This window comes from Pseudophryne corroboree, chromosome 2, assembly GCF_028390025.1.
Source record: "Pseudophryne corroboree isolate aPseCor3 chromosome 2, aPseCor3.hap2, whole genome shotgun sequence".
NCBI lineage: Eukaryota > Metazoa > Chordata > Amphibia > Anura > Myobatrachidae > Pseudophryne > Pseudophryne corroboree.
The window spans coordinates 781,779,823-781,807,125 of NC_086445.1; the positions used below are offsets into that span (position 1 = coordinate 781,779,823).

The following is a 27,303-nucleotide window of genomic DNA, read 5'->3' on the forward strand; positions in this document are numbered from 1 at the left end:
TGCCGCACTGTGTAAAATGGGGATACCTGCCGCACTGTGTAAAATGGGGATACCTGCCGCACTGTGTAAAATGGGGATACCTGCCGCACTGTGTAAAATGGGGACACCTGCCGCACTGTGTAAAATGGGGGCACCTGCCGCACTGTGTAAAATGGGGATACCTGCCGCACTGTGTAAAATGGGGGCACCTGCCGCACTGTGTAAATGGGGATACCTGCCGCACTGTGTAAAATGGGGATACCTGCCACACTGTGTAAAATGGGGGCACCTGCCGCACTGTGTAAATGGGGATACCTGCCGCACTGTGTAAAATGGGGGCACCTGCCGCACTGTGTAAAATGGGGATACCTGCCGCACTGTGTAAAATGGGGATACCTGCCGCACTGTGTAAAATGGGGATACCTGCCGCACTGTGTAAAATGGGGACACCTGCCGCACTGTGTAAAATGGGGGCACCTGCCGCACTGTGTAAAATGGGGATACCTGCCGCACTGTGTAAAATGGGGGCACCTGCCGCACTGTGTAAATGGGGATACCTGCCGCACTGTGTAAAATGGGGGCACCTGCCGCACTGTGTAAATGGGGATACCTGCCGCACTGTGTAAAATGGGGATACCTGCCGCACTGTGTAAATGGGGATACCTGCCTGCGTACTGTGTAAAATGGGGGCACATGCCTGCGTACTGTGTAAAATGGGGACACCTGCCTGCGTACTGTGTAAAATGGGGACACCTGCGTGCGTACTGTGTAAAATGGGGACACCTGCCAGCGTACTGTGTAAAATGGGGACACCTGCCTGCGTACTGTGTAAAATGGGGATATCTGCCTGCGTACTGTGTAAAATGGGGACACCTGCCTGCCGCACTTTGTAAAATGGGGACACCTGCCTGCCGCACTTTGTAAAATGGGGACACCTGCCTGCCGCGCTGTGTAATATGGGGACACTTGCCTGGTGTAATGTGTAAAAAGGGGACTTTTTTATTTTTATTTTTTCCCCCTGTGGTGGGTGTGATATCAGACGAGGCCACGCCCACTGTAATGAGACCATGCCCATTTCAATCAGGCCACACAGCCTTGTCGGGAGCGCGCGCGCATGCTTTTTCTCTGGCTATATGGGGGGGGGGGGGCACGCATTTTTTTTTTATAGCAATGGGGGGGGGGGGGGGGGCGCATTTTGAAATCTCGCACTGGGAGCCAAATTGTCTAGAAACGGCCCTGCGGCCACGTGTAGCCAGCTAATTATCTTAGCCTACACGTCTTGGCACCTGTTCCTAACCCCACTACTATATTCCAATTAATAGTTCCCAAGCACTTTAAATGCTATAGCTAGCTTAGAATCAACACCAAGTAAAATAAACATAAATATATTTCTCGTATAATGACACTGTTCCTTTAACTCAGCCTGGTCAGATAATTAACACACCACTGAGATATTTAAGCATAGGAAAGTGAACGTGGGTTTATGTGAAATTTGTAACATAACCAGGTGGTACAAACACGGTCTAGCACCCGGCTTGATGTAATAGAGAGCACTGCTGGTTCCTACTATTTATACAATACGAACATTCGTTTAGGTGTGTATGTGTGCCATAAAAGACAAATATATGGTGAGCACAGTAATCTATGTGGCATTAATGGTGGCATGTAAGACACAAATATAGCCAGTAAAACTCATCCAGTAAATAACAGGAACATACTGACTGAGTTAAAGGAACAGTGTCATTATACAAGAAATATATTTATGTTTATTTTACTTGGTGTTGATTCTAAGCTAGCTATAGCATTTAAAGTGCTTGGGAACTATTAATTGGAATATAGTAGTGGGGTTAGGAACAGGTGCCAAGACGTGTAGGCTAAGATAATTAGCTGGCTACACGTGGCCGATACCATAAGCCACTCTATATGATTAAAGTCACAGACACCATTTAAATACTGTGCTTATTTTTTGTTTGGTCATAGGCATATGTACGATATATATATATAGTATTTGAGACAACAAAAGATGCCATGACTGGTAATTGATTATACAGTAAGGCGCAGGTAGTGTAGCCTAGCAGTCTAGCACCCTATATATAGATGAGTGAGAATATTGCTGGCATTTGATATCAGTATAATAAACAAATATTCTTACATACTGACAGTCACCACAAATGGAATAAACCACGCAGACACACTGGTGAAAATAACAGTGCAATTAAATATGTGTGTAAAAAGTGAGTGCTTTCTTGTACATCAATAAGGACTGCAGTAAAGACATATATTTTCACAAACAATCAAGTTTTATTGAAATTAAACACCAGTAATAATTTATTTCCAACAATAAGTATTTGATTCAAATTGATTGGAGAATCACAGGTGATTGCTGAATAGAAATATTGAAAATCAGCAGGGTCACAAATAATACATTTCATAATAGCAGCAGGGGCCATTGAGCCCTTATTAAAGAGAAATCTTCGTCACAGCAGCAGCAGTCTGTGTGGAAAATAATAGATTTTAATTTCACTATCTCTAACTTTAATTTTCACCTATCTTTTTTATATTTCATATGGCTAAAAATGTATTTTAATGACACTAATAAAAGTTATATATTAATTTATGATTTATTTAAATCTCGGTGCACCCTATAAAAAGGCCTCTTTCTCTGTGTGTTTACACCTTGCAACTGGTCGTGGCACACTGGTTGAAAAAGCCTGCTCTAATGGTTAGTCAAACCAATGAGGTGGCAGGCCACACCCCCTCTGCAGACTGTCCACGCCCCTAAACATGGGCTTCTACCACTGCATTCCCCCAGTGGGCCCTACATGCCCCAGTCCAACACTGCACTTGTGGCATTGTGCATCCACGGTGACTTGGGTTATCCAATTGGCAGGGGGTTTCCGAATGCTCAGGGTAGTGGGGCAGCTCCTGACAGTGTGCAGTAGTGACATTGCTTGGGGTGCCGCCAGTCATCTAAAATCTGCATTAATGTGGCGGTGATGTGCTTGGACTATTGCCCCGCTCTGCAAACTCCTTGAGAGGTGCTCCCATAGGGGCTCCCACTGTGATGGAGATGGGACATACTAAGGAAAGAAGAACCGTCTGAAAGAAGAACGTATACGTATAGGTGATTGAGCAGTATACTGTAGGTTATAGAATATAGATTGTAAGCTCCATTGGGGCAGGAACTGGTGTGAACGACTAAACATTCTCTCTAATTCATTGTGTAATATGTGTGCTGTGCACTATAGAAATGACTGTTAAAATGATGAAACCACCATCCAATCAGTCAGAGAAATGCATCAGGTGACATAAACAACGAGTGGAACGCAGGTGCAACGCATTACCGGAAGCCAAAAGCACCGAACCCGGAAGTCGTGGCACGAAATTGTAGCCAGCATCCCCTGGTCTCCACAAGCTGCTGCACAGCGCCTTTACACAGCGCTCCAAGCTTACTAGCCCTCCAGTCTCTGTACAAGCACTTTGGGACTCCTATACTAACATGGAGCATAACAGAGAAGGCATGGTATCACACCTGTTTTAGGAGGAACATCTTTAGACTACTCCCAATTAACATCCAAAAGGGTGAAGTATAAGCTACACTGTATACCAAGCGCTGTTTCCAACTAAACGTGACTGTTATTAAGAGACTGCATGTGCATGCTTACTAACACCTACTTAAGAAAGCCAGCAACCAGCTAGTTATAAATTGCTACTTATTTCATATAGGGACACACAATGTCATCCATCTCTACTTGTTGCTTATGTATGCATATGATAAACATTCAATTTGAATAAACTATTTATAGTGTTGTTTTAATCAAACCAGCAGCTGTTCATTATTTTGTTAATTTATTTTCTCAACTGTGCTCCTTCATTACTTTATTCTCACAGTTAAACTGCCTACATATGTAAAGCTGAAGAATGACAAAATGATATAGTCATGTTGGAATGTAATGACAGTTTGCTGAAATCTGACCCCTCCCACCAGTATCAGTGATGTTACTGATCCCTCCCACCAGAAAGCTCCGGCATAGTACACACTTACACTGTCCAAACACTTCTATTACATATACTCCTTTCACACCGTGCCTCTGTCCTGGATGTTTGACAGGGCAAGCCGACTCAACTTGGGTCTGTCCCGGGCCTGGCTGCAGTGTGAAAGGCAGACACGGCTACTGATTGGCAGACTCAGGATTCTGGGGGATGATGTCATGTCCAAGCATCCTGTATTAATGGCAACAACATGGAAATAACCCAGGTCCATCAAGGCAGTGTGAAATGGGTAAGTAATGAAGCCCTGGCTCTGACCCATATTCAGTATACCGGGTCAGAAGCAGGCTGAAGCCGAGGCTTCGGTGTGAAAGGGGTATTATTCCTTACATACCACCTCATTATAAAAACATTAGACATTCCTGAAAATAAGCCAATGATGACATCACAATATTATCAACAACTAAAAATGTATAACAGTAGGGAAGAAAGGAGAAGTCACATGGGCCATATACAGCAAAAAAAAAAAAATACAGTTGGTCCGTATCTCTTCCCAGGATGCACCCACTTGCTGACTGCGAACTCATATCTGTATGTTTGCTCCTCAGCCGCTGTGGTATTCCTAGTTTAACATTTGGCTATTTTTCTAAATTGAAGGACTTTTTGAATGCAGAACTATAAATGTGACATACTCCTGTATTATCCAACCAAAAAGTAGGTTCTACATTTCTGTGCCATTAAACATCTACAGTATCAGTGTTGTCGCATTACTGTCAATATTATATGTTATTGTTACCTTTTGATTTATATATAAACACTGTGTATCAATTGGCTACATTTATGTTGGCCCACATAAAACATCTGCCAGTGGACAGCTTGATACATAATAATTATTAAGTTGCAACTATATTACAATCCCACATTTGTGGCATTATATATACAGAAAATAAAAAATACAACTATTTTTTTATATCACCTATCCAGCGTCATCCCTTAATCTTCTATTGACACATTTCGGCTGTGGGCCCTACACATATGGCGATGTGCCGCCGAGGTGCCCGACGGCCGATACGGCCGACGGGCCACCCGGCGGCGGGGGGGCAGTGATGGGGGGAGTGAAGTTTCTTCACTCCCCCGTCACCCGGCTCCATAGACGTGCAGGCAAATATGGACGAGATCGTCCATATTGGCCTGCATGCACAGCCGACGGGGGACCAGCGATGAACGAGCGCGGGGCCGCGCATCGTTCATCACTGGAGCCTCCACACTGAAAGATATGAACGAGTTCTCGTTCATTTATGAACGAGATCGTTCATATCTTTCAAAAAAATCGGCATGTGTGTAGGGCCTATAAGATGTAGTTTGAGAAAGACAGTGCAGACAGTAACTAACTCCAAGTAAAAAAATAAAAAAAATAAAACCTTATATATTTTTTGTTTGTTTAAACTTTGGGACTGAAACTCAAACCGACTCTTCAGTTCCACAATTTTTTTTAACTCTTTCTAAAAGAACTGATCATTATAATTAAAATGTAATTTTTTTTCTATCTCTCTCTCTCTCCCCCAAGAAAATAATATTTATTTTTCATGAAAGTGCCAAAAGCACCATTTATTTTAATAGCTTTTAGACCAAAATTATCTTGCAATTCTATCAATATTTTGCCACCATTTGTCTTTCATTTATGTCCATTTGAGATAGCATTGATAGAACATGTATAATTGCAGTACAGGTACCATCATGACACTTAAAAAATTGGTTACACCATGCAAAAAATGCTTTATTGTATTTTGCCTTCAAATATTAAATAGCCTATCACTGCTTTGTTTCTCTTTATTTTTTTTTAATTTTATTTTTTTTGGGGGGAGGGTGTTGTCACATTGTAGATCATAAAACTTGAAAAAAGTGATAAGTGATTGCTCAGTATCATCTCAAAATAGGAGTAACAACATCCTAGTAAAAAAAAAATAAATAAAATAAAACCTTATACATTTTTTGTTTGTTTAAACTTTGGGACTGAAACTGAAACCGACTCTTCAGTTCCACAATTTTTTTAAACTCTTTCTAAAAGAACTGATCATTATAATTAAAATGTAAATTTTTTTCTATCTCTCTCTTTCCCAAGAAGATAATATTTATGTTTCATGGAAGTGCCAAAAGCACCATTTATTTAATAGCTTTCAGCCCAAAATTATCTTGCAATTCTGTCAATATTTTTCCCACCATTTGTCTTTCATTAATGTCCATCTGACATAGCATTGATAGAACATATATAAAATTGCAGTACAGGTATCCTCATGACACTTGAAAAATTGGTTACTCCATGCAAAAAATGCTTTATTGGTTTTTGCCTTCAAATATAAAATAGCCTATCACTGCTTTGTTTCTCTTTTTTTTTTTTTTGGGGGGGGGGGGGGGGAGGGTGCTGTCACATTGTAGATCATAAAACGGAGAAAAAAGTGATAAGTGATTGCTCAGTATCATCTCAAAATAGGATGTCTCTTTCGCAGGGGATATTTCTTAATGTGCATGTCCCATGAGACACAAAACCGATCTGTGATCATGGTGTACTGGCAAACAGAAAGGTCTCTCTACCCCCCCTCCCCCCGTATCCCCCCAGCACACTGACTAATATCTGTAACAATACTTGAACCTAACCTATCCGGTAATAGAATTTCTCTTACATCCTAGAGGATGCTGGGGTCCACAGTACCACGGGGAGTATAGACGGGTCCAACAGGAGCCATTGGCACTTTAAGAGTTTGAGAGTGTGGGCTGGCTCCTCCCTCTATGCCCCTCCTACCAGACTCCGTTTAGAAAATATGGCCGGAGGAGCCAGTCACAGCTAGGGGAGCTCCATAGGAGTTTCTTTTGTTTTATTTTTTTGAATAGAGTTTAGGCACAGGGAGAGTGCTGACAACAGCATCCCTGCTTCGTGGGACTATGGGGGGAGTAGTGTCCGCCCAGAGGGGTGCGAGCCACTATCTACGCTGACAGGACACTGAGCTCCTGAGGGGACAGATCGATCGCCGCCACAGCAGCAGCACCCCAGCAGCATGCCATCAACCCCTAACTTAGCCAGAAGACGTCGGTGGCGAGTTAGTCACCGTCCCCCTGACAAGCGGGGAGCCGGTGTGAAGATGGTGGCATCAGGGTAGGGAGCGCAGTACTAACTGAGCTCTGGGGCTCAGCGGATACATGGTGTGGCACTGTGAGAGGTGCCCTGAGCCAGCGCCTACACCTTAAACTAGTCACACAGCCTGTCGGGGACCCCAGATCACCGCCAGCAATTCACCTCAGGCCAGTATAAAAATTCAAATATGAGCGGGAGCCAGCGCCACGGAAGGGGGCAGAGTTTCTCTTCAGAGCGGACCCAGCAGCATTCAGTGCTACCTTTCCTGCATGCAGACACTGACAGGGGAGAGCTGTCCCTCCACATCAACTCCAGCTGCCTTGTAACAGTTCCAGGGGGTTGTAGAAGGAGGGGAGGCTGTGATTTAGACTGTGTAACCTATTAAGGTACACAGTTAGTGCTGGTAAGGGGTGTCCTTATCTCCCAAGGCGCTGTGTGTGGGTTGGCTCCAAACTCTGTGTCTCTCTTGGCATTCTTAGTAGGGGAACTCTATCTGCCATTTCCCTGTGTGTGTGGGGGTGCTTGCTGTCTCACATAAGCCATGTCTAGGAATTCTGTGTCATATGCTGCGGAAGATATGTCATCTCAGGATGATCCCACTCCATGTAATCAGGATTGCTCTGCTTTTGCACAGATTCCATTAAGTGAACCGGAGTGGTTAACCTCTATCAAGAGTATGATTTCTCAGATTTCTACTAGAGTAGAACAAAATGAAAATGCAACTCAGGTTTTACAGACCTCTATGGCTGTTTGGTCCAAATCTGCACCTTCGGGCCCCCTGGCACTCACTCTCAAAAACGTGCTCTTGCCCAGATTATGCAAGATGACACAGACACCGACACGGTAGACGGTGATGGGAAAGTGCTGTCGGGGGCGGCATCTCTTGCAAAAGGGGTGCAGTTAATGATTGAAGCCATTAGAGATGTATTAAATATTGTTGACACAATACCTGAGCAGGTTGAGGAGGCTTACTTCACCGGTCCTAAGAAAGCTTCGCTAACCTTTCCTGCGTCTAAAGAATTAAATGCTATATTTGAAAAATCCTGGGAAAACCCAGAGAAAAAATTCCAGATCCCAAGAAAGGTTCTGGTTGCATTCCCCTTACCCGAGGAGGATAGAAAGAAATGGGAAACCCCACCCATAGTTGATGCATCAGTATCCAGACTGTCAAAAAAGGTGGTTTTACCTGTCCCGGTATCTGCTGTGTTGAAAGAACCGGCTAATCGCAAAATTGACACTACGCTCAAATCCATATACATGGCTTCAGGGGCAATATTATGGCCTACTATTGCCTATGCATGGATTTCTAAAGCTATAGTAAAGTGGTCCGGCACGTTACTTGAGGAATTGGATACAATGGATAAATGTGACGTTGAATTGTTCTTACGTAACATACAGGATTCTGTGGGATTTACAGTGGAATCCATGAAGGACCTGGGTTCGATGGCTGCTGGGATATCTTCCATGTCAGTCTCAGCTCGTAGAGGGCTCTGTCATGCCAATGGACTGCCAACACGGAATCCAGGAAAGGCGTGGAGAATCTACCCTACACAGGTCAGGCCCTATTTGGGGAAGTGCTAAATGCGCGGATCTCCACAGCAACCCTTTCTTCCTTCAGCTGCGCCTGCCATGAATAAACCTTTTTCTTCAGCTATGTCACAGTCCTTTAGGACTCCTAAAACGAGATAAAAAAATCTGCATAACACCTTCTTTAGAGGAGGGCGGGCAAAATCCAAAAAACCTGCTGCTGCAGGCTCCCAGGACCAGAAGCCTGCTTCTGGTACCTCAAAATCCTCAGCATGACGGTGGACCGCATGGCCTGGAGGAAGGACCGGTGAGGCGAGGCTCAGAAGGTTCAGTCACATTTGGGTGACATCGGGCCTGGACCCCTAGGTGCAAGATATTGTGTCCCAGGGGTACAGGCTGGAATTTCAGGAGCTCCCGCCTCACCGATTCTTCAAATCAGGCTTGCCAGCTTTGCTGCCAGACAGGGCTATCCTACAGGAAGCCATCCAAAAATTAGCAGGGTCACAGGTCATTGTCCCAGTTCCACTTCATATGCACAACAAGGGTTACTATTCAAACCTTTTCGTGGTACTGAAACCGGATTGTTCGGTCAGACCAATTTTGAATTTGAAATCGTTAAACCCCTATCTGAGGGAGTTCCAGTTCAAAATGGAATCTCTAAGAGCCGTAATCTCAGGTCTGGAGGAGGGGGAGTTTCTGGTATCCCTGGATATCAAGGATGCATACCTCCACATTTCGATTTGGCCGTCTTACCAGGCTTATCTCAGATTTGCACTGTTAGACAGTCACTATCAGTTTCAGGCTCTGACATTCGGCCTCTCCACAGCACCGAGGGTGTTCAACAAGGTGATGGCGGAGATGATGGTTCTCCTCCGCAGGCAGGGAGTAAACATAATTCTATACCTGGACGATCTGCTGCTAAAGGCAGTACCCAGGGAGAGGTTGTTACAGTCGATTACTCTTATGACTCAACTGCTCAGGAATCACGGTTGAATCCTGAACCTTCCGAAATCACATTTGGAGCAGACAAGGAGATTGTCTTTCCTGGGGATGGTCCTCGACATGGAAGTGCAGAGGGTGTTTCTTCCAAGGGAGAAAGCATTGGTGATACAGTCTATGGTCCGGGATGTCTTGAAGCCTGCCCGGGTATCGGTTCATCAGTGCATTCGCCTTCTGGGGAAGATGGTGCCCTCATACGAGGCTCTACAGTACGGAAGATTCCATGCTCGACCCTTCCAACTGGATCTCCTGGACAAATGGTCAAGGTCTCATCTGCACATGCACCAGAGGATACGTCTGTCACCGAAGGCAAGGATTTCGCTCCTGTGGTGGCTGAAAATGCCTCACCTTCTGGAGGGCCGCAGGTTCGATATTCAGAACTGGATCCTTCTAACCACAGATGCAAGTCTCAGATGTTGGAGAGCAGTCACCCAGGGGGAAACCTTCCAAGGAAGATGGTCAAATCAGGAAGCCATTCTTCCAATAAATATTCTGGAATTAAGAGCCGTGTACAACGGTCTTCTCCAAGCGGCTCATCTTCTACAAGATCAGGCCATTCAAGTACAGTCGGACAATGTAACGGCGGTGGCCTACATAAACCGACAGGGAGGAACAAAGAGCAGAGCTGCAATGTCAGAGGTGACAAGAATCCTACTCTGGACAGAAAGGCACGCGTTGGTGCTGTCAGTGATCTTCCTACCAGGCGTGGACAACTGGGAAGCAGACTTCCTCAGCAGACACGATCTCCATCCAGGGGAATGGGGCCTCCATCCGGAGGTGTTCACAGACGTGACCAGTCATTGGGGCGTGCCTCAAATAGACATGATGGCCTCATGTCTCAACAAGAAACTTTGGAGATACTGTTCCAGATCCAGAGACCCACAAGCAGTAGCGGTGGATGCCCTGGTAACTCCATGGGTGTTCCAATCAGTGTTTGTGTTCCCTCCACTTACACTCATTCCAAGAATCCTAAAGCTCATAAAGAGAACAAGGGTTTGGGCAATTCTCATTGTTCCGGACTGGACAAGGCGATCTTGGTATGCAGATCTTCTGGATCTACTGCTGGAAGTACCGTGGCCTCTTCCTCTTCCCGAGGACCTTTTGCAACAGGGGCCATTCGCTGATCACGACTTACCGCGGATACGTTTGACGGCATGGCAGTTGAACACCTGATCTTAGCCCGTAAAGGTTATTCCGAGCAAAGTTATTCCTACCCTGATAAAGGCTAGGAAAGTGGTAACGTCTAAACATTACTATCGCATTTGGAAAAAATATTTGTCTTGATGTGAATCAAAGAAATTTCCTATGGTGGAGTTTCAACTTGGATGGTTTCTCCTCTTCCTGCAAGCAGGTGTGGATATGGGTCTGCGTTTGGGATCCAAAAAGGTCCAGATTTCGGCCTTATCTATTTTTTCCCAGAAATAATAGGTTGCCCTCCCTGAGGTTCAGACCTTTTTGAAAGGGGTTCTGCACATCCAGCCTCCCTTTGTGGCGCTGATGGCACCCTGGGATCTTAACGTGGTGTTGCAGTTCCTGCAATCAGATTGGCTTGAGCCTCTACAGGAGGTTGAGGTAAAGTTTCTCACGTGGAAGGCTGTCACTTTGTTGGCCTTAGCTTCTGCTCAATGTGTGTCGGAGTTGGGGGCTTTATCCTGTAAAAGCCCCTATTTAATCTTCCATGAAGATAGGGCTGAGCTCAGGACACGTCAGCAGTTCCTTCCAAAGGTTGTGTCGGCTTTTCATATCAACCAACCTATTGTGGTGCCAGTGGCTACTGACGCCTCAATTACATCAAAGTCCTTGGACGTGGTGAGGGCTTTGAAGATCTATGTGAAGAGGACTGCTCGTCACAGAAAATCAGACTCTTTGTCTGTCCTTTATGATCCCAAGAAAATTGGGTGTCCTGCTTCTAAGCACACGATTTTTCGCTGGATTAGGTTCACTATCCAGCATGCATATTCTACGGCAGGATTGCTGTGTCCAAAATCTGTTAAGGCCCACCCTACTCATAAGGTGGGTTCTTCCTGGGTGGCTGCCCGGAGTGTCTCGGCTTTACAACTTTGCCAAGCAGCTACTTGGTCATGGTCGAACATGTTTGCTAAATTCTACAAGTTTGATACTTTGGCCTCTGAGGACCTAAAGTTTGGTCAGTCAGTTCTGCAGGAGCCTCCGCGCTCTCCCTCCCCTTCTGGGAGCTTTGGTACGTCCCCATGGTACTAATGTGGACCCCAGCATCCTCTAGGATGTAGAGAAAATAGGATTTTGATTACCTACCGGTAAATCCTTTTCTCGTAGTCCGTAGAGGATGCTGGGCGCCCGCCCAGCGCTTCGTGATCCTGAAGTGGTTATCTGGTTCAGTTTAACTTTGTTCTTGGTTGAGTACTGCCTTTGTTACTTGGTAAGTAATGTTTCAGCTTTTGCCGAGTTTCAAGCTCGTTAGCTTGGTTTGCCTTGTATTAGTGAGCTGGTATGAATCTCGCCACTATCTGTGTATAATCCTTCTCTCGAAGATGTCTGTCTCCTCGGACACAGTTTCTACACTGAGTCTGGTAGGAGGGGCATAGAGGGAGTTGCCAGCCCACACTCTCAAACTCTTAAAGTGCCAATGGCTCCTGGTGGACCCGTCTATATCCTCCATGGTACTAATGTGGACCCCAGCATCCTCTACGGACTACGAGAAAAGGATTTACCGGTAGGTAATTAAAATCCTATTTTCAGAGTTATTTGTTATGAATTTGCAAATACTGTACTTGGGAACCTGCTGAGCCACTTCACGGCTTCTCTAATATCGGCAGTCCTACACTACATAATAGCATTGCCCACAGAGCGCCATGTGATTTGTCTACAGTAAGACCTCAAGATATAGGCCCATACAAAAATACATCCATATTGAGGGCTAGCTTACTTGAGAGCTACCCCTAAGATCTCCCATTAGCACTACAAGGACCAGCATGCCTTCCAAATGCTGCTCCTATTCAATGCCTTCCACACATGCAAATAAAACAGTCATAGCAGCTCAATCACTCTGTAGATACTTATCAGGTGCTAAAAAAGGGGAGAGGTCACAGCAAACAGAAAGGGGAGTATCCCCCAGCACACTGACTAATACCTGAAACAATACTTAATCCTATCTGGTAATAGAATTTCAGAGATATTTGTTACAAGAATTTACAAATACATGGGAAGCTGCTGAGCCACTTCAAGGCTTCTCCGATATCAGCAGTCCTACACTACATAATAGCAGTGCCCACATAGGGCCATGTGATTTGTCTACAGTAAGGCCTCATGATAAAGGTTCATACAAATAAGGGGTAGGTATCAAATACTTGATATAAGAGCGATGGTCACCCATGAAGGATGCATAATTGGCATGTAACAAGCTATACTCTGCCCCAAACAACATGCAGTTTCAGTAATACAATACTTACTGTATGCAAGCCCAATGATCACAGTAAGCCACTTACCAGATTCTCTCTCTGTTGCCATGACCAAGTTCTCTGATCCACAGACACACACAGAGCAGACTGGGTAGAAAAATCTGCTCCCACTGGGCATGATAATAATTGTTTATTATAATTATTGTTGATAATAATTAATAATTGTTACAATAGTAGGAATTAGCAAAAATAATTGTGCAGAATTTAGTAATTAAAGATTGCAAAAGAAGTTAGAATACAGTATAAAACAGTAGATGAAGGTTAAATATCAAGGATTCGGGATAGATATTAAAGTTTAAATATCAAGCCTTCACACACAAAAAATAACAAACTAGGTGATACTGTATGGATGGGAAGAGTGAGGGCTTGAGAGAGATGTTTGCAGCTGGAAGAGTGACAATTGTGAGCAGTTTACAAAGCCACCTGACATTTGTATGTATTAAGCACTGTGCATGATGTTTTTAATCTCTGCTGCATTGCAATTTATTTATGTATTTATTTATTATGGTAATTTACAGTCGGAAGAGCAGTTTTGTTGCGTAAAAAGTACATTTGTATTTGCATTGGGTATTCTTTACTGGCGGTCGGGATCCCGGCGGTCAGCATACTGATGCTGGGATCCTGGCCGAAAGAATGCCGGCAGGGGCCCAAGCGCAACAAAGCCTGAGCCACGAGTGGGAATATCCTTGGGCCCCCTGCCAGTATTATGGCGGTTGGGATCCCGGCGTTGGTATGCTGACCGCCGGGATCCTGACCGCCAAGATCATAACCGCATCCCGTATTTATAGTGAGTATTCTGCAGTACTTTTAATTCAAAATAAACATACAAATATATTTTATTTTATCAGTGAACTACATAGTAACCATATTAAGCAATTGGAGCAGCTTTCTGATAGCGCTGATAGTTTTTGTACTTATACAAGTGAGAGCATACTCATGTAGTCATGGGTATATTGGCACTTCTAGGTCTTGCAGAGTACTCCTGCCCATTTGTTGCATGCCAGCATAACCAGGAAATGTATGGTTGAATGGGCATGCTGGTATTTGTAGCATCACATATACTAATACTGATTTGTTACATTTAACTATTCATTACCCTTACATATTTTGGGCTGAATCATTCCCCTGTAGAATTCAGCACAAAGCTGAACTAGCTGAGGCTGTGTAACATTATAACAGGAGAAGCCAATGTGGACTTTCCCTGATATAGAGTAATGTAATTACCTTAGCCCAGTGGCGAGTTTCCCATTAAGGGCAGCACTTGTTTGGGGGCAGAACTTCGATGCTTGTGTTGGTACTGTTAGCCCAAAATGTACCAGTAACTGCTAAATATTTCCACTGTACCATATGCCATCTTTAATGGAGTGTAAAAAGGTAGGACATACACATACTGCCCTTTTAAGATATCGGACATAGTAAATATGCATACATACAGTAATTTTTAAAAAATTATGTCATAGTGGCTTTTTTTCATTATTCTATTAAATTTACTATCATTAAATAAGAGCTTATAACCAATCAATGAAAATAATACATTTAGGCAGGGAGAAGTGGCCTTTTTTGATGTGCCTTTTTTAAGGAAACGGGCGCCCTTATCCATAAATCCGCCCCTGCCCCAGCCTGTCATAATCTGATGCTGATTCTATTTTTTATGGGGCAACCTAAGCTGTCATCCCAAAAGTAATTACCGCAACCAGCCCAGGCTATGAATTCTGGATCACTTTTTATATAAAAAGTTCAAAATTATATTAAAACGACTTTCTCTTTAAACACAAATGTTTTATAATTTTTAGATGTACAAACGAAAAATGTTTTCTTGATATAAAATGATTTGGTGAAACAGAATTACAGTAGATTAACTCATTGTTCACTGTAGCAAATTAGCATACTTCAGTGACCAAGTATACAACACATAAACCTGAAAACATTACTTGCAGGCTAACCAGAGATTAGTACAGAAAGTTATTTTTTGTGGAACCGCACTAGTCTGAGAATTATAGTGAATACTGATATAAATATGGAATGAAATACCAATATACAAGTAGTTAAACAGTTAACAAATGATTCTTAGACTGCAAATGATTGGCGGTGCTCCCAGGAATTTTGTAGGTGAACTACAATTGAAAAGAAGGAGAGAAAGACAAAAAAAACTTTTTTTTGGGAGCACTCTTTTATATATGTTCGAAGTAATTTGTGTGGTAAAAAATGTTAAAACATAACCTTTAATCAAACCTCGAATAAAAAAACATGATGTTGTCAAGAAAATTAGAAACTCGTGTCTAATGTTGTATGTGTAAAAATCTTATAAATGAGGTATAAGATGAATGAATAGGTGAAAATATCAAAAAGTAGTGGAGGATACCAAGTGGTTTCTTAAAGTCCCGGGTATCCAAGAAATCACTGTGTATGCCTAAATTATGGGTATCACTGATGGAAAATATGAGCAGAACTGCTAAGGTTTAAAGTAAAGCTTGGGATGGAGCTGAAAGAGTGATTGGATTCCCCTGTTAATGGGGGGGGGGGAAGGGGGGAGGGAGGCGAGAGGAAAATGAGGAAAATAAGGGCCCACTGTACCTGGTATTCTCAGGAAGTTGACCGTCCTAATACTGACCAGGCCATGCCTGCTTAGCTTCCGAGATCGAACAAGATCGGGCGTATTCAGGGTAGTATGGCAGTGGGCCAGAGAAGAAGAAGAAAGAGGAAAAAGGAAAGGAGAAAAAAAAAGGAAAAAAGAGAAAGAAACCACCACTGATTCTGTACTCTAATGGATCGTTGCCATAATAGTCTGAAAATGTTTTTCCAAATAAGAGAGTGTGTGAAAATGATCTGAGTTGGAGTCAGCTCTTATCCTTAAAAATGGCCCACTGCACCTGGTATTCTCAGGAGGTTTCCCTTCCTAATACTGACCAGGCCATGTCTGCTTAGCTTCCGAGATCGGACAAGATCGGGCGTATTCAGGGTAGTATGGCCGTGGGCCGTTGTTTAAGGAAAAAGATGGGTCACACTCTAATTATTGTACTTTACTTGAATCAGAACTAAAATATAGTCCGAGAGATATTTCCAGATAAGAGTGTGTGGTGGGTAAGTGGAATAGAGAGTGAAAGAGGGAGGGAAAGGGGGGATAATGATGGAGAGGTAATGAATATAAATGCGTCAAAGATGGGAGATCTGAAAAGTGAATAATGCTAAAAAAAATGATCAAAACAAAGCCCTAATACTTGCTGGATGATTGTGCAAGGAATATACTCTCAACAAAAACAAGTTGTGTATATATAGCAGGTTTTTGCACACACAGGTAAATTAAGAGCTCAGGGCTGGCTCGCAGGAAATTTGCAAATCAAACACTAGTAATGTGAGCACTAAAGAATGTGCACAGTTGTTTGCTCCATATATACAAGAATACAGCACTGAAAAATGTGCACTGCTGTTTGCTACCATGAATATAGGAGCAAAACATGATCAGAGGGTATGGGTTTAGAGCTCAAGGCTGGCTCACTGGAAACTTGAATTAATCCTTATAACCTCCTGATAATGAGTGACAAAACATATGGAATGTATGAAATATATAGGTCACAAAAGTATTGATTTAGAGCTCAGGGCTGGCTCCACAATATTTGATATTAAAGCTCAGGGCTGGCTCCCAAAAAATGAATTACTTAAACCTTAGGAAATGACAGGACATATGATCAAATCGCTGATAAAAAACATGCTCTGGAAAGTTACATTGTCATGAAACTCAATTTGCATAAAGCTAGTTGATATCCGTAATGGCATAGGCGGGGAAACAGTGCAAAATAATGGTACTTAGCACAGTCTTCCTGCAGATGTGAAGTATCGCTGCAGGAGTGAAAATATTGGTGGGGGAGAAGAAATATAGTCAAATGTTGGTAATCCAAAATATACTACCGTGACCGCGCTATGTGCGGCCAGTGTTGATCAGTCATCCCCCATGCATGCACCTGCTGGCAGTGAAGAACGCGGCCGCCCACTTCCGGACTGGGCGTTGCCGCGATGACGTCACAGAGGACGCCGCTCGACGTACGTTTCACCTAGGTAGGCTTGGTCACGAGAGCCTCTCTCTGTTGCTCTCCTGTGACCCGTAGATGAGTACCAGTTTGTCCAATGATAGTCATTAGAAGAAAACAGGTGACCGGGTTGACCAATGGGATCCTTGTGTATGAAGATTGTTTCGGCCATATTGGAAAAGGGCAAGAGTAAGTGAGAGCGGATCGGGAGAAGAGGGAAAGAAAAGGCACATGGGAGGATGTGAATAATGAGTAAAGAGAATGTGTATTGAATTTTATGGGCTAGAACAGGTGGGAAATGAGGGAATGGTTCGAGGGAGGGAGGCTTTTTTAGCACGTAGAAACGGGATGATTAAAATGCAGCACAAAGTGGACGGGAGGGGAGTGAGTGTGTATGGGTCTGGGAAGGGAGACTGTGTGTATGGAATGAAGTGAAAGTCTGGAAAATGGATTGGGATATGTGTATAGAAATGAAATGATAGTGAAGAAGTGTAAATGAGGAGGGAATGAAATTAAATAAAATAAACATATATATATGAAATGAAGAATATAAATGTATAAAAAATATTGAAGATGGATATAAAAATAAATAATAAATAAAATAAATATAAAAATGAAAATAAATATAAAAATAAAAATAGAAATAAAATTTCAATATAAAAATAAAGATAAAAATGTGAAATAAATGAATATAATAATGGAATGATTGGAATGAGGGGATGTATGGACGTATGAAAATAGGAGTGAAAGAAGGGAGTGTGAGGGGAAGGAAAGAAAAGAAATGTGGGGGGGGGGGGGAAGAGAAAAAAAGAGTGCCTGGGGGGTGTGGAGTGATAGAAAATGACTGTGGAAAACGTGTGGTGTGATGGACTGAAAAGAAACTAATGTAAGGGGGAGCAAGCGGTGTGTGGATATGAAATTTAATGGAAGATGGTTGGGGGTAAAGTGAATGTGATGAGGGAATATGAAATGTGAGTGTGGTGTGGAGAAAATGAAGGTAGGGTGGGGGACAAGGTAGAGGAAGGGGGAGGAGTAAAAGGGGGAAAAAGGGGATGTGAGAAAAGTGAAGGAAAGATGAAAAGGAGGGGTGTTGATAGTGTGGGTGGGGAAAATGAGGGGGGGGGGGGGTTGTTTTGGGGGGGGGGGGAGGGGGAGGATTGGTGAGAAAAAGTGGAGGAAGGAGAAGTAAAGAAAAGTAAAGAAAAGAGGGTTTTTGGAGTTAAGGTAGATCTTCAAGTAAACCATTCAAGTATGCAGAAAAATGCTGTAGTTGATGTTTTCGTTCAAGCCTTTGGGCATGAGAGTGTCCAGTTTAAAGATCCATTCTGATTCCTTCTTCTGAAGTGTCACGTTGTAATCTCCTCCTCTCAGGCCCATTTTGATGTGTTCCAGGCCTGAAATGTTCAAATCCTCTACTCGGCTGTCATGGAATCTTAAGAAATGCCTGGCGACTGTAGTGAGCTTCTTGAACTGAGCTGAATCAGATTTGGCGTTCCTTACTGTACTCATGTGTTCAAGTGCCCTAACTTTAAGCATGCGAGATGTCATGCCCACATACCTCAGGTTGCACATGCAAGTAATGCAATAAATTACATTCTCCGTCCTGCAATTGAAAAAGTCCCCACCCTACCTTCATTTTCTCCACACCACACTCACATTTCATATTCCCTCATCACATTCACTTTACCCCCAACCATCTTCCATTAAATTTCATATCCACACACCGCTTGCTCCCCCTTACATTAGTTTCTTTTCAGTCCGTCACACCACACGTTTTCCACAGTCATTTTCTATCACTCCACACCCCCCAGGCACTCTTTATTCTCTTCCCCCCCCACATTTCTTTTCTTTCCTTCCCCTCACACTCCCTTCTTTCACTCCTATTTTCATCCGTCCACACATCCCCTCATTCCAATCATTCCATTATTATATTCATTTATTTCACATTTTTATATTGAAATTTTATTTCTATTTTTATTTTTATATTTATTTTATTTATTCTTTATTTTTATATCCATCTTCAATATTTTTTATACATTTATATTCTTCATTTCATATATATATGTTTATTTTATTTCATTTCATTCCCTCCTCATTTACACTTCTTCACTATCATTTCATTTCTATACACATATCCCAATCCATTTTCCAGACTTTCACTTCATTCCATACACACAGTCTCCCTTCCCAGACCCATACACACTCACTCCCCTCCCGTCCACTTTGTGCTGCATTTTAATCATCCCGTTTCTACGTGCTAAAAAAGCCTCCCTCCCTTGAACCATTCCCTCATTTCCCACCTGTTCTAGCCCATAAAATTCAAAATTCAATACACATTCTCTTTACTCATTATTCACATCCTCCCATGTGCCTTTTCTTTCCCTCTTCTCCCGATCCGCTCTCACTTACTCTTGCCCTTTTCCAATATGGCCGAAACAATCTTCATACACAAGGATCCCATTGGTCAACCAGGTCACCTGATTTCTTCTAATGACTATCATTGGACAAACTGGTACTCATCTACGGGTCACAGGAGAGCAACAGAGAGAGGCTCTCGTGACCAAGCCTACCTAGGTGAAACGTACGTCGAGCGGCGTCCTCTGTGACGTCATCACGGCAACGCCCAGTCCGGAAGCGGGCGGCCGCGTTCTTCACTGCCAGCGGGTGCATGCATGGGGGATGACTGATCAACACTGGCCGCACATAGCGCGGTCACGGTAGTATATTTTGGATTACCAACATTTGACTATATTTCTTCTCCCCCACCAATATTTTCACTCCTGCAGCGATACTTCACATCTGCAGGAAGACTGTGCTAAGTACCATTATTTTGCACTGTTTCCCCGCCTATGCCATTACGGATATCAACTAGCTTTATGCAAATTGAGTTTCATGACAATGTAACTTTCCAGAGCATGTTTTTTATCAGCGATTTGATCATATGTCCTGTCATTTCCTAAGGTTTAAGTAATTAATTTTTTGGGAGCCAGCCCTGAGCTTTAATATCAAATATTGTGGAGCCAGCCCTGAGCTCTAAATCAATACTTTTGTGACCTATATATTTCATACATTCCATATGTTTTGTCACTCATTATCAGGAGGTTATAAGGATTAATTCAAGTTTCCAGTGAGCCAGCCTTGAGCTCTAAACCCATACCCTCTGATCATGTTTTGCTCCTATATTCATGGTAGCAAACAGCAGTGCACATTTTTTAGTGCTATATTCTTGTATATATGGAGCAAACAACTGTGCACATTCTTTAGTGCTCACATTACTAGTGTTTGATTTGCAATTATCCTGCGAGCCAGCCCTGAGCTCTTAATTTACCTGTGTGTGCAAAAACCTGCTATATATACACAACTTGTTTTTGTTGAGAGTATATTCCTTGCACAATCATCCAGCAAGTATTAGGGCTTTGTTTTGATCATTTTTTTTAGCATTATTCACTTTTCAGATCTCCCATCTTTGACGCATTTATATTCATTACCTCTCCATCATTATCCCCCCTTTCCCTCCCTCTTTCACTCTCTATTCCACTTACCCACCACACACTCTTATCTGGAAATATCTCTCGGACTATATTTTAGTTCTGATTCAAGTAAAGTACAATAATTAGAGTGTGACCCATCTTTTTCCTTAAACAACGGCCCACGGCCATACTACCCTGAATACGCCCGATCTTGTCCGATCTCGGAAGCTAAGCAGACATGGCCTGGTCAGTATTAGGAAGGGAAACCTCCTGAGAATACCAGGTGCAGTGGGCCATTTTTAAGGATAAGAGCTGACTCCAACTCAGATCATTTTCACACACTCTCTTATTTGGAAAACATTTTCAGACTATTATGGCACCGATCCATTAGAGTACAGAATCAGTGGTGGTTTCTTTCACTTTTTTCCTTTTTTTTCTCCTTTCCTTTTTCCTCTTTCTTCTTCTTCTCTGGCCCACTGCCATACTACCCTGAATACGCCCGATCTTGTTCGATCTCGGAAGCTAAGCAGGCATGGCCTGGTCAGTATTAGGACGGTCAACTTCCTGAGAATACCAGGTGCAGTGGGCCCTTATTTTCCTCATTTTCCTCTCGCCTCCCTCCCCCCTTCCCCCCCCCCCCCATTAACAGGGGAATCCAATCACTCTTTCAGCTCCATCCCAAGCTTTACTTTAAACCTTAGCAGTTCTGCTCATATTTTCCATCAATGATACCCATAATTTAGGCATACACAGTGATTTCTTGGATACCCGGGACTTTAAGAAACCACTTGGTATCCTCCACTACTTTTTGATATTTTCACCTATTCATTCATCTTATACCTCATTTATAAGATTTTTACACATACAACATTAGACACGAGTTTCTAATTTTCTTGACAACATCATGTTTTTTTATTCGAGGTTTGATTAAAGGTTATGTTTTAACATTTCTTACCACACAAATTACTTCGAACATATATAAAAGAGTGCTCCCAAAAAAAGTTTTTTTTGTCTTTCTCTCCTTCTTTTCAATTGTAGTTCACCTACAAAATTCCTGGGAGCACCGCCAATCATTTGCAGTCTAAGAATCATTTGTTAACTGTTTAACTGCTTGTCTATTGGTATTTCATTCCATATTTATAACAGTATTCACTATAATTCTCAGACTAGTGCGGTTCCACAAAAAATAACTTTCTGTACAATATTTGGTACTGAGGTTCTTTCCTCAGCTCTTTGGACCCAGCACAGTCACTTTGGCCATAGTCCAGGCCAATATCAGAACTTTTTTGTTCTCCCATTATTGTCATAATTGGGCTCTTCCCTTTAAAAAATTTCGCTTTAAAGAAACATAGGCCCCTCTCTCTCTCACGGCCCCAACAACCACGACTAAATGAGTACCTTCAGTCTAAAAACAGAATTGAAGAATAAAAGATCAATAGATGACCTGGATATCATTTTCCCCATCAAGATTCCAGATCCCATTCCTGAGGCGAACTGGGAAAATGACCTCTCTCACCTTAAAAGAACTCTCCAGAGACGCATTAGAGTTGATTGGGATTTAACCAGTCTAGAACATTACTGTAGACAAAAAATATCCCCTAGAGGTCTACGACCTAAACTCTTTCCCTCCTTTGAACTCTCCACTGAAAATCTACGAAAAGATTGGGAGCAATGTCTCCTAAAATGCTCTCAGGACCTGATGGGTATCCTGATAAAACATAACCCTCTAATAATGGAAGAATGCACCAAAGAAATCGACAACTTGGGTCAGAAATTGGAACAATGGGAAGGAAATACTGCTTTCCAAGATCTTATTGGAAAAATAAAAAAGGATCTGGAGAACTATGAGGATACTATTATTGAAAGAAAGAAGACAAAGTTCGCAAGAGGTAAGCGAGATTTCACAACTGGACATATTTTTAAATGGACCCAACAAATCCGTAGAAGGGATGTGACGAGACGGGAGTACACACCATCATCCTCCGAAGTCGAACCCTCAGATACTGAGGATTACCCTGGCTCTAATACAGATTCAAGAGATCCTTTCAACCGTAGGAGGGACTCCAGCCTCCATTCTACTTCGTCTTCGGCCTCTTTTTTAGAGGAAAGCAGGGGCAGAGCCCGTGGATACCCTGCAAAACAAAAACCAGGTGGGGCGGTAGGAAGAGCACCAAGACAAAGATGGCGATCACCCCAGCAGAGACGATATCCCTCCAGGAAACAGAAATAACCAATGGGAGCCTTAATAAGCTCAGAATAATCAATCTTTCTACACATGTTCTTACACAAGACCAAACCAGTGTCCTTGAAAAAGGCCTCTCTTTCTCACCAACCAACCATTTTGATTGTTTCAAGTGGGAAATAAACCTTCGTCTCTTTGGACGGAAACTCCTACTTAAGAAACATTTTTCCAAAAAAGAAAAAGATACACCTTTGGCCAGTAATGATACTTGTAATCTATCACAACAGGAACTGGATGCGTTAGCCATCTTAGAAGAACTTTCCGATGAACAGCCCTCCACATCTGCTCGCCCCATCTGCAAAAATAAGTCAACATTCTATCCCCAAGATCATCAATGTCCGGAAATTAAGGTATTCCTTGATCTGGTGTCACGAGACTTTGACACACTTTACCGACGTCAGAAATCACACAGAACCATTGGCAACCTTTCTAGAAATCAGAAGGAAGCTGTGAAAGAAATACAGAAATGGGATGATGTACAGATAAAAATGTCTGATAAAGGAGGAAACATAGTCATATGGCCTACCACATTATATCTCAAAGAGGCCAACAAACAACTAAAGGACACCTCCTGTTACAATTAAACTTTGTTTGATCCAACACAGAATTTTTCAACTCTTTACTCCCGGATCATTGACAAACATCTGCAACAAGGCACCATTACCAAAACCGAATGGGACTATCTTAATACCCCGCATCCCAGAACACCAACATTGTACCTGTTACCTAAGGTCCACAAAAATTTGAACAATCCACCTGGACGACCTATTATATCTGGTAACGGCGGTCTTTTGGAAAAAGCCAGCTGTTTCCTCGACGCCCACTTGCGACAACATGTCCTCAGCCTACCGTCATATGTAAAGGACACAACAGATGTTCTGAAGAAGATTCAAGGTATACAGCTGGAAGATTCCCACATACTAGTGGGACTAGATGTTGAATCCCTATATACATCCATCAAACATGACCTGGGTCTAACAGCAGTGAAATACTTCTTACAAATGGGAGACTTTGGGGATTTTCAAGAATTCCTTTTCGAATTACTCAAATTTGTCCTACATCATAACTATTTCTTATTTAACAACCGTTTCTATATACAGACTAGAGGCAAAGCTATGGGGGCGGCTTGTGCCCCCACGTATGCAAATCTCTTTTTAGGCTGGTGGGAATGAGAATTAGTTTTCAGTGACAGCCAAGAAGAGTACACTGACCATATTGTTATCTGGATACTTTACATCGACGATATCTTCATGATCTGGGATGGCACACAAGAAGAACTGGACCTGTACATCCGATCCCTCAATGATAATCAGATCAATATGATGTTTACATATACTAGCAGTAAATCCAGCATCCCATTTCTTGACCTCAGGATATACCGAGATGAGACCAACACCATAGCAACAGAAATCTTCAGAAAAGCAACCTCAACCAACAGTCTGCTCCATTCAACCAGCAGTCACTTTCCACCCACTATCCATAATATTCCTAAAGGTGAATTCCTTAGATTAAAAAGAAACTGCACAGAAGAATCCACCTTTCAGACCAAAAGCATTGAATTGGCAGCTAGACTCAAGGAGAGAGGATACAGCAACAGACTTATTAAAAAAGCTAAATCCGAAGTACAAAAAGTGGAAAGGGACTCTTTGATTTTTCCGACTGAGAAAATTAAAGCAGACAAGAACACCCTACGCTTTATTGGGGATTTCTGCACAAATTGGAAAGATGCCAGAAAGATTTTACAAACACACTGGCATATCCTAAAAATGGATGCTGATCTCTCGGAACTTATAGGCCAGAATATCAATATGAGTTGGAGAAGGTCACCAAACTTAAAAGACAAATTTGTAAAAAGCTATTTTTCATACCCACAAAAGCCAAGACCTCTGAAAGGCAGCCATCCGTGTGGCAATTGCAAACTGTGTCCTCATATCACAAACCTAACAGAAGTAACAGACAGATTCAATCAACTGATCTCAATTAAGGACTTTTTCAATTGCAGGACGGAGAATGTAATTTATTGCATTACTTGCACGTGCAACCTGAGGTATGTGGGCATGACATCTCGCATGCTTAAAGTTAGGGCACTTGAACACATGAGTACAGTAAGGAACGCCAAATCTGATTCAGCTCAGTTCGAGAAGCTCACTACAGTCGCCAGGCATTTCTTAAGATTCCATGACAGCCGAGTAGAGGATTTGAACATTTCAGGCCTGGAACACATCAAAATGGGCCTGAGAGGAGGAGATTACAACGTGACACTTCAGAAGAAGGAATCAGAATGGATCTTTAAACTGGACACTCTCATATGCCCAAAGGCTTGAACGAAAACATCAACTACAGCATTTTTCTGCATACTTGAATGGTTTACTTGAAGATCTACCTTAACTCCAAAAACCCTCTTTTCTTTACTTTTCTTTACTTCTCCTTCCTCCACTTTTTCTCACCAATCCTCCCTCTCCCCCCCTCCCCCCCAAAAACAACCCCCCCCCTCATTTTCCCCACCCTCACTATCAACACCCCTTCTTTTCATCTTTCCTTCACTTTTCTCACATCCCCTTTTTCCCCCTTTTCCTCCTCCCCCTTCCTTTACCTTGTCCCCCACCCTACCTTCATTTTCTCCACACCACACTCACATTTCATATTCCCTCATCACATTCACTTTACCCCCAACCATCTTCCATTAAATTTCATATCCACACACCGCTTGCTCCCCCTTACATTAGTTTCTTTTCAGTCCATCACACCACACGTTTTCCACAGTCATTTTCTATCACTCCACACCCCCCAGGCACTCTTTTTTCTCTTCCCCCCCCCCCCACATTTCTATTCTTTCCTTCCCCTCACACTCCCTTCTTTCACTCCTATTTTCATCCGTCCACACATCCCCTCATTCCAATCATTCCATTATTATATTCATTTATTTCACATTTTTATCTTTATTTTTATATTGAAATTTTATTTCTATTTTTATTTTTATATTTATTTTCATTTTTATATTTATTTTATTTATTATTTATTTTTATATCCATCTTCAATATTTTTTATACATTTATATTCTTCATTTCATATATATATGTTTATTTTATTTCATTTCATTCCCTCCTCATTTACACTTCTTCACTATCATTTCACTTCTATACACATATCCCAATCCATTTTCCAGACTTTCACTTCATTCCATACACACAGTCTCCCTTCCCAGACCCATACACACTCACTCCCCTCCTGTCCACTTTGTGCTGCATTTTAATCATCCCGTTTCTACGTGCTAAAAAAGCCTCCCTCCCTCGAACCATTCCCTCATTTCCCACCTGTTCTAGCCCATAAAATTCAAAATTCAATACACATTCTCTTTACTCATTATTCACATCCTCCCATGTGCCTTTTCTTTCCCTCTTCTCCCGATCCGCTCTCACTTACTCTTGCCCTTTTCCAATATGGCCGAAACAATCTTCATACACAAGGATCCCATTGGTCAACCCGGTCACCTGTTTTCTTCTAATGACTATCATTGGACAAACTGGTACTCATCTACGGGTCACAGGAGAGCAACAGAGAGAGGCTCTCGTGACCAAGCCTACCTAGGTGAAACGTACGTCGAGCGGCGTCCTCTGTGACGTCATCGCGGCAACGCCCAGTCCGGAAGCGGGTGGCCGCGTTCTTCACTGCCAGCGGGTGCATGCATGGGGGATGACTGATCAACACTGGCCGCACATAGCGCGGTCACGGTAGTATATTTTGGATTACCAACATTTGACTATATTTCTTCTCCCCCACCAATATTTTCACTCCTGCAGCGATACTTCACATCTGCAGGAAGACTGTGCTAAGTACCATTATTTTGCACTGTTTCCCCGCCTATGCCATTACGGATATCAACTAGCTTTATGCAAATTGAGTTTCATGACAATGTAACTTTCCAGAGCATGTTTTTTATCAGCGATTTGATCATATGTCCTGTCATTTCCTATGGTTTAAGTAATTAATTTTTTGGGAGCCAGCCCTGAGCTTTAATATCAAATATTGTGGAGCCAGCCCTGAGCTCTAAATCAATACTTTTGTGACCTATATATTTCATACATTCCATATGTTTTGTCACTCGTTATCAGGAGGTTATAAGGATTAATTCAAGTTTCCAGTGAGCCAGCCTTGAGCTCTAAACCCATACCCTCTGATCATGTTTTGCTCCTATATTCATGGTAGCAAACAGCAGTGCTCATTTTTCAGTGCTATATTCTTGTATATATGGAGCAAACAACTGTGCACATTCTTTAGTGCTCACATTACTAGTGTTTGATTTGCAAATTTCCTGCGAGCCAGCCCTGAGCTCTTAATTTACCTGTGTGTGCAAAAACCTGCTATATATACACAACTTGTTTTTGTTGAGAGTATATTCCTTGCACAATCATCCAGCAAGTATTAGGGCTTTGTTTTGATCATTTTTTTTAGCATTATTCACTTTTCAGATCTCCCATCTTTGACGCATTTATATTCATTACCT

At 42.5% G+C, this 27,303-nt stretch overlaps 4 pseudogenes; 2 read left to right on the forward strand and 2 right to left on the reverse strand.

Moving 5' to 3' along the window:
* Positions 1-15,624: 15,624 nt before the first annotated feature.
* LOC135052135 (5S ribosomal RNA) lies at positions 15,625-15,742 on the reverse strand (annotated as a pseudogene).
* A 178-nt stretch (positions 15,743-15,920) lies between these two features.
* Positions 15,921-16,038, reverse strand: LOC135051673 (5S ribosomal RNA; annotated as a pseudogene).
* A 4,696-nt stretch (positions 16,039-20,734) lies between these two features.
* LOC135051674 (5S ribosomal RNA) lies at positions 20,735-20,852 on the forward strand (annotated as a pseudogene).
* A 176-nt stretch (positions 20,853-21,028) lies between these two features.
* On the forward strand, positions 21,029-21,146 carry LOC135051835 (5S ribosomal RNA; annotated as a pseudogene).
* Positions 21,147-27,303: the final 6,157 nt, after the last annotated feature.